This window comes from Haemaphysalis longicornis, unplaced genomic scaffold (assembly GCF_048455015.1).
Source record: "Haemaphysalis longicornis isolate Haplotype H1 unplaced genomic scaffold, Haemaphysalis longicornis Haplotype H1 scaffold_8, whole genome shotgun sequence".
Classification (NCBI taxonomy): Eukaryota; Metazoa; Arthropoda; class Arachnida; order Ixodida; family Ixodidae; genus Haemaphysalis; species Haemaphysalis longicornis.
In genome coordinates, this window is record NW_027526445.1 from 114,500,298 (window position 1) to 114,506,157 (window position 5,860).

At 49.2% G+C, this 5,860-nt stretch overlaps 1 pseudogene; it reads left to right on the plus strand.

The window, feature by feature from the left end:
• Positions 1 to 3,256: 3,256 nt before the first annotated feature.
• LOC144149313 (uncharacterized) lies at positions 3,257 to 4,617 on the plus strand (annotated as a pseudogene).
• The last annotated feature ends 1,243 nt before the right edge of the window (positions 4,618 to 5,860 follow it).

A 5,860-nucleotide genomic window follows, 5' to 3' on the forward strand; every position in this document is an offset into this window, starting at 1 on the left:
AACAAAAAAGGAAAAGGCGAATTACGTTGTTTTAAAATATTACGCAAAAAGTAAGTAAAACCGAATAAGTAAAAAAAGCACAAAAACGTGGATAATGCTCCATACATTTCTTTGCCCTGCCGCGGCAACACGGAGTACACGGGCCTTGGTGTCATTTCTCCGTGACTCCGGCCTGAACAAAATCCTGTGAACGTTTGCCTTAACTATATCACTGTGCGTGTGCTGTGTGGGTGATCGTGCGTCTGTCAGTTTGTGTGTGCTTATTTGTGTTTGTAGTGTCTGTATGAGTTTTTGTGTCTTCTCTTCCTTTCACTTTCGCACCTGTAATGTTCATGTGGGGTAGCAAGCCAAGATCGGTGCCAGGCTGACTTCTCTTCATCATTAAAGGCATTCCTTCTCCTACTTTCACAACCAAACCTGTCATCAATGCGAAGGAAGTGAGTTCCGTGGTCGGTTTTTGAGGACAGTACAGTGGACAGGTTCCGTTTTTTACTGATACAATTAACAACAGATATGTCAGAGGAAAACTGTTAAGGTGCGCACTTAATCCTTTGGCAAAAAACTGCAGCCCTCGACATTGTCTTGGAAGCAGAACCGGTAATAAAGCAGATGACGCGTGCAGAAAGGCAGGCCGGTACCTCACAGTGTCCCATTCGCCCAGCGATCATCTTTTCTGCTTGTTCAGCAGTTTGGCCTCTTTCAGATCTGCTTTTTTTCGAAGGTGCTCTTGTACTGACTGCCCAACTCACTACATTACTTCTACTGCTACTCATTCCGGAGGGGAGTACTGCTGTGAACGAATTAAAGAGCGTCTACCTAAAAAAGTCCCATCTCATGCTCCTCGCATCAAATTTCCCTTTCATTTTGTAACAGCGTAATCTGTTATAAGGTTCCGCAATGTAGCACCCGCAACGATGGTCGGAGGTCAAGCTGTACGATGACATACTGATTGTAATGCACAAGTCCGGTATAGCTATCGCAAAAGGAATTGCAGTGATCAGAGCAATAATGCAGTGACTGAGCGTTAACTAAAGCTTACTTTTAACAGACGTGTGGCTAACACATTCGATAAGGTGACAGCTAACAAATTATTCAGGGTGACCAAATAATCTAATTCATTGGTAGTATTTATGTGCCTGTTGTAGGATTTTTCTGCTTTGTTACAAATATAAAAAAATGTGCGCCATTGATATTAAGCGCTGGTATTTGAACGCGCCAGTACGCAGACCTAAATTTAAGGCTTCAAGGTTAGCGTGATGGGCGATTCCATAGCGACGATTGCGATTTCAACAAAAGAGGGAAGGGCAGAAAATATATCCCAACCGTCTTGGCGGTGGCTTTACAAATAGTCGTTAGGACAACATAAATTCTGGGCGAGAAAGTAGGTAGTAAATCGCCGCTACTTGATCTGTTTTTCTAATATCTCGTAATTGTTTAAAGTTTGCTTTCAATTGCGCCACTGCCCTTGGGGAACAGCAGCATTTTGAATTTTTGGTTGTATTTTGATTTGACTGTCGTTTTAAACTACTAAATGTTTTTTTTTCTAATTTCAGTGATAATTAAACTCATCGAACCGGTTCGCGTACCGGTTCGGTACGGGATTTTGTCGAACCGGAACTGAACCGGGACGAAATGATTTCGCCTGAACCAGAACCGTAACCGAACCGGTATTTTTTCGGTTCGACACACTGAAATAAATGATTATTTATAGCCTCGTTCGTTCGTTTCAGTTTCGGTTTCGACAAAACTGAACCCGAGGTGACTGCCTCACACGAAGGAGGTCGCTCGCAACGGCCTCCTATTTGCACAACTGCCGGTGTGGACGCACGCGGCTACATTTGCTGGGGTCTCGGTCATCGCCACTCACCTGGGCAGTATGAGGCATAGAGTTTCTTAGTAGGTATACTGGAGGTGAAACTGCGCCTGGGTATCCATGTCGCCGTGGCGGGGTTATGGGAAGACCCCCGCTTTTGACTTTGGCTTGGCATGACAGTTGGATTCTTAAGCAGTTGTGGGGATTTCCTTTCTTCAGTATGCATTAACACGTCTACGAGCTACGAGGAAGCCGAAATCCTCCCGGTTCTGCGGTAGCCGTGTTCGGAGAAACAGCAGGCACTGCGTGATCGAAGCTGAGATTGGTCATGCCGAAGTCGAAGTACGTATAACTGAGCGGGTAATCTGCCGCCGCGAAATTTGTAGCTGACGAAAAAAATTAACAAAAGGCGCTTCCACGAAGACAAGATACGACAAACACGGGCGCCTGCGGCCGTCCATATCTTCTATTCGCCCACGACTGCTTAACACCACGTTTGCTTTTTTCAAGTATGAACCAACTCGCTCAGCAGCAAGTTTTGAAAAACTGTAGCTGAAAATCGGTGCACCGGTTCGCAACGACGGTTACCTTTTCACTGGCACGCTCAAAAACAATTCCAAGCTCTTAAAACAACTTATGGTTTAAAATATTGCTAAAATATAAAAGAAGAATCTTTAATAAGTTCCCACAAAACATTAACATCGTTGTTAACTGGCAGATTGGTCTGCAGAATAGTCGGCACAACCGTCGCGGAAAAAATACGCTTTGTTTCCTTTTTCCTTGGTTTTAAAACAGCCTTTTTTATTTTCCACTTACATACTTGCACACTAGTGTTCGCGTTTGTGTGGCGCTTTGTTTAAATTTGCGGTCACTAGAACGTTTCAATCAAAGCCAATGATGCAACTAAGGGGAGCACATGATGTAAAGGCTGCCCATGACGACGCAGACGGCCTTGATGTGGCCCGCATAGACACTAGCGCCAGATTCATCTCTAGTGTGTATTGCCGCGAACCATGTGTGGGTTTGTTTACTTATTGTTTGTTTTTATTGCCGGGCCACGCCCGGCTGTGTTATCTGCGTTCCAAGCAAAGCGCGTCTTGCATTCTTTATTTTTATGCCACACGGGCTACCACATTCAGATAAGCAGGCTGTTTCGCCCTAACGTCGCTAGCACAGAATAATCTTCTGTGATCTACAATGTTCTGGATGTGAATCGACGGTTCCAGAAAAACTCGCGCCGAAAGATGAAAGCCTGCAGAGCAGACGCCGCGGCATTCGATTCGACGAGGCTCGCCTGCGCAAGTCACTTTGTTGACCGCTGTTTCGCGGCTTCTGTATTCTTTTGAGTTGTTAGGGGAGCACAAGTTCGCTCATAAACTTCTTTTCCTAGAAGACAACTGCGTCGTCTTTGGCCACGTGACAACTGGAGGAGGTGCTGGGTAAATGCATCCTACGCCCTCGTCAAGCCGACCAGAAAGTCCCACTCGTGCCAGCCGCCGACAGCAAGGTCTTCAGCCGGAATTTGGACTCCTTCGGGATAAAGTGAAGAAAGAAGACGTCGTGAACACCACCATGATCAACGCAGGCACCATGACCAGCAGTACCCTCGTTCTTCAACAGCCCCGGGAACCACCATCGTTCCGCGGATCCTCCGGAGAAGAACCTGAGGACTGGTTGGAGAAACTGCAGCGCGTCCGCATCTTCAACAGGTGGGATGACGAAGAAACTTTCCGCGGTGTTTTTTTCTACTTAGAAGATACGGCCTGAACGTGGTTTGAAAACCATGAAACCTCCCTAACCGACTGGACTCTCTTTAAGAAGGAGTTCTTCAAAACATTCGCCACCGTTGTGCGAAAAGAACGAACCGCCCTTTTGTTGGAAACGCGCACGCAACATCCCAACGAAGGGGTGGTGATATTCGTTGAGGAGATAAAGCAACTATTTCGCCACGCGGACCCCGAAATGACGGAAGAAAAGAAGCTACGCTTCTTGATGCGCGGTGTGAAGGAGGAATGGTTTGCTGGACTTATCCGCAACCCACCCAAGACCATCACCGAATTCGTAACCGAAGCCAGCACGATTGAGAAGGCTCTCGAAATGTGTGCTCAGCAGTATGACCGCAACTTTGTTGGCGCGGCCAATGAGAATTACGTCGACAACATGCGCATTCCGGCTGATAGCCTACGCGAAACCGTCCGAGCAGTAGTGAGAGAGGAACTGCCGAAACTTCTCCCCACGCAGCCGCAGCCCCACGTCGCTTCCCTTACCGACGTGATTAGGGAAGATGTGCAACACACTTTGGGAACTTCTACGCCATCCGAAGTACCCCACAAGCCACAAGCTATGTCCTACTCCGCGGCAGTTCGCCAAACCCGCCCTGCTCCAACACGTCGTCAACAGGACCCGCCGTACCGCCATCCACTGTCGCCCGCCCGACCCGCGGTAGCCCGAAACCAGACGCCAAGGAAGACCGACGTGTGGCGAACGCCCGATAATCGCCCGCTGTGCTACCACTGCGGAGAGGCCGACCAATTCTACCGTCGCTGTCCCTACAAGAGGCTCGGTTTGCGAGGGTTCACCGTCGACGCCCCACGCCCCCGATACGGCCAGCGCCCTGCTGAGATCGAAGAATACCTCTCCAACACTAACCGAGGACCAGCCTGCTTTAACCGTTCACCGTCACCTTACCCGTATCAGTCACCGAACCGCCGCAGGACTGCTGACTTCTCACGTGGAAGGTCCCCCAGCCCACGCGGGGAAACTAAAAGCAGCAACTTCTGGAGGTAAAGTTGCACGACCGCAGAAAAATGAAAACCCTCCAACGACGCAGTGACTCGCTCAATACCATGATTCATGACATTCCCTCAGCCCGACGACCCACTGTAACCCTGACGTAACTCCAGAACACGACGACAGCAAAACGGACCGACGCTTACCCGACATGACCGAACCTTGCGCAGAGAACACGACGAAGATGACGACGCATACTACCCGACGGTAAACGCGTGCAAGCCGAGATACGACCCCCCGAGCACCCGAAACTCGAGGAAAGCGGCGTCCCACGTTCAACTGTCCATCGACGGCTTTGATGTACTCGCCCTCATAGACACGGGAGCCGACTACTCAGTAATGAGCGGACCACTTGCGTCTAAGTTGAAGAAAGTTATGACCGGATGGAATGGTCCGCACATACGCACAGCAGGAGGCCACCTCCTGACTCGAAGTAGAACGTGCACATCGGGCGTCACCATAGACGGCACAACGTACTCTGCGGCATTCGTCATTTTGCCTAACTGCTACCGCGACGTAATTATCGGAATGAACTTTTTGACGGACATTGGCGCAATAATTTAGCTACAGACCAAGTCTATAACTTTTGCCTCCGATCACTCCATGACCCCACACCCGAACCCCGAACACCATGCTGCTGTAAGGATCGCCAACGATCGTGTCACCCTGCCACCTCGCGCAAGCTTGATGGTCGCCCTCTACTGTGAAGAGGCTACTCCTGACGTGGAAGGTATTATAGACAGTGAGAAAGGGTTGCTTCTCGCCCGCGGTGTCTCTGTCGCAAAAGGCATCGCCAGCTTCAAGCAATGCCAAACCCAAGTTTGGTCACTAATTTCACCGATGAGTACGAGCATCTAAACAAGGGCGCAAAAATTTCGTTCCTCGAAGAAACGCAAGCTGCAAGTTACATGATCGCGGCTGCCGACTTTGAATGCTCAAGCGCAAATGCTTTCAAGCTGCCGCATCTTTTCGACGTGAACACGGCGCTGGCGCAAGAAAATCCGGACAAATTATTGGATTTGCTGCGTCGCTACAGCGAATGTGTTTCGTCGAACTCAAAACGTACGTCAGACACCCCTAGCAAAGCACCGAATTATAACCGAACATGGAGCCCGACGTACCCGAAAGTCAGCCTACCACGTGTATTCGCACGAGCGAGAAGCCATCTGGACACAAGTCGAAGACATGCTCAGAGACGCATTATACAGCCGTCGAAAAGCCCCTGGGCTGCCCCGGTCATACTCGTGAAGAAAAAAG